Here is a 2911-nt window from a genome sequence, read left to right on the forward strand (position 1 = left end):
ATTTGGTAGGAGCATTACGGTGTTGGAACATCGATTCAAGGACAACATACTTTATTCTCAATTGATCGATAATGTGTCTCGGACCAGGTTGAACTATATTTTTCACAAGGCCAAAACGAGGTGAAGTTGTAGGTTCCGATAGCGCAAAGTGTGGTTGTACTATTTCTAAAACGCATGGTCTCCCGTGTGCGTGTGTTATTGCTAAAAATATAAAATTAGGCGAGGCAATAAGAATGGACGAAGTTATCCCTCGTTAGAAAATACTTAGTTTGGATGATGATGGTTGCATCGAAGGAGAAAAATTGAATATCTCGATTACTTTCGAATTGGAAGCGATACAAGAGAGATTTTCGAAGGCCGGTGACAACATGAAACTCCATATCAAAGAGCAATTGCGGAAGATTGGGTATCCCAAATAACCGACATGAAACCGCCTTCTCAACCGGTTAAGACAAAGGGTGCTCCGAAGAAATTGAAGCCTACACCGAATGACAACTCGACTACACGGGCTCCTTCGTATTGTGAGCACGTCGTGTTTACGGTGATTTCCGGTAATCAACCGCTAGTCTTCCAAACTATAATAAATAAGATTTGGTTACTCGCAGGATCGACTAGATTGATCCTAGGACACATAGTCAAGAAGATTGTCATCAATGTTTATTCGAATCATATTCATTATTTGTCTTCTTCAATAAGCGTTGTTCGATTAACAGAACAAATAGTCTTGACAATCACTTTGTTACATATAAATGTGACTTCAACGAAAAGATAAGTAACATAACATAGAAAATTAAAAGGACGATTGAAACGTAAAGAATCTTAAACTGCAGAAATATAAAAGACTTTGAAAGTAAATAGCATGAAAGTAATTCGAAAGTAAGTGACATTAAAGTAAAGATACAGAAATGTAAATGGCAAGAAGTAAACGAAATGCAGTAATTCTGAAAGATATTTAAAAGCAAAGGATAATACACATGTATTAAAATGGTGGTGTCATACGTACATTTTCTCAGCGAACTCTTTCTCTTAACGCTTGATACTTGAGTAAATATGTGAGTGATTTGTACAAAATGAACACACGGAATCCTAACATTAAGACTCCTATTTATACTAGTTTCGACCTTAACGGTCCTATACTAATCTGCTGCCACGTTTCTCATCAGAACTTCCAGCGAAGCCATCTGTTGTTGAACGGTTACGAAACCGTCTTTGAATTTCAAATCCTCCCGCCTGAGTCCGTCTTCGACGCGTGGCAGTGTATTAAACAAACACTACGAAAACACGCTAAGTAGTAATACTTAAATACATATTCTATGAATTTTGTCTAAGTCCCGAAGACACATACTTTTCACTAGCTTTCAGTATTCATTATCTTCATAGTGAACTTAGAAATATTTACTCTCGAAGCATGACCATCAGTAGTCATTCTTTTACTTTTTAAAGGATGGCCATCAGTAACCATCTTTCCTCCGATTCTCAACTCCTTTGAAGGACAAATAATATAAAACGAAATCTTCAGCTAACAAATTGCCCCCAATAAATGCCTGTTTCGAGAATCAACAGAAATAGGCGTTTCTTGTCATTATAAGATTTCGTTTTTATGATCCTTGAAAGTTCCAAGACTGCTGACTAACGTCATAATCACTGATAACACTGTTTCCGAAACGTCTTGTCATTTTCAAAGATGTCTTCTCATAACTTACATTCCCACGTTTTAACCTTACTTCCTGATCATTACTCCTACATACTAGGAGTGAAGCTAACTCATTCGACCGCCGTTGGATTAAATCACCAGCCGCCACGTGTCTCTCGGGCTTTACCCAAAAGATTTAAAAAGGTTTCCGTTAAACCTTTAAATACTTGATCTTGTGCCTCTATACCGCCTTTCATTCATCTTCTTCACCGAAAAATTGAAACATCTTCACTCTTTTTAGAATCTTGTTCTTTTAATCAAAAATTTCTCCATGGCTTCATCTTCAAATGTTCTTCAACCCGCTTTGAAGCTCCAATCAACAACACGTTCTGGGGAACGAGAGTTCGTTCCAAACCCTAACACTGAAGAAATACGCGCTATTTACGCTTCCCAGGTAATCATTCCCTTTGAACTCTCTGGAAAAACTCTTGCCTTTATGGGTCCGTTACCGAGTGAAAGTATCCAATCTGTGAATAAATTTTTTCCTGCTTACTACAAGACTAGACCATTAGTTAGCAAAGTTAAGATAGATGAAGACGGTCGCTCTCCTTTAGGCAAATCTGCTAATGTTGAGGAAACTTCAACCGCAACCCCTTTAGCTTTAACCAAAATTAGGTTAAACTATATAACCAATTCTGTAAAAGTGTTTAGGTCAATCCCTTTAGCCAAAGATCCTGACTTGTACTATGCCTGGCTAGAAAAGGTAGAGAAACAAAAAGGATCCTTCTGGGAAACATTAGGAATATACGATTTGATTCAACTGTCAAGAACGGGTTTAGAATACAACCAACCCATGTTAGTAGCAGCGGTTCATTTTTGGGATGCTTCTCACAACACCTTCCATCTCTCATGTGGAATGGTTACCCCCACGCTTTTCGACGTGGCCGCTATTACAGGACTTCGACCAACTGGTGAAACCTTCGATCCCAATGAAATGGATAATGACACTATTGGTTTTAACGATTCGCAAGTCACTTATACGGCATTCATCCAGAAGCATCATATTACCACTGAAGCGACAGTATCTGATGAAGAGCATATTGCTTTTCTAGCATTATGGCTTTCACGATGTGCCTTCTGTTCAAGGTCTATCCAAGTTGCGAAAAGGTACCTTTGCATGGCTAATCAATTGCATGCTGGGAAAAAGCTCAACCTCAGCCAACTACTTCTAGGGTCTCTTTATGAAAACCTTAGTGAAGCTGCAAACCTTACCAAGAA

Source organism: Vicia villosa, linkage group LG3 (genome assembly GCF_029867415.1).
Source record: "Vicia villosa cultivar HV-30 ecotype Madison, WI linkage group LG3, Vvil1.0, whole genome shotgun sequence".
Lineage (NCBI taxonomy): Eukaryota > Viridiplantae > Streptophyta > Magnoliopsida > Fabales > Fabaceae > Vicia > Vicia villosa.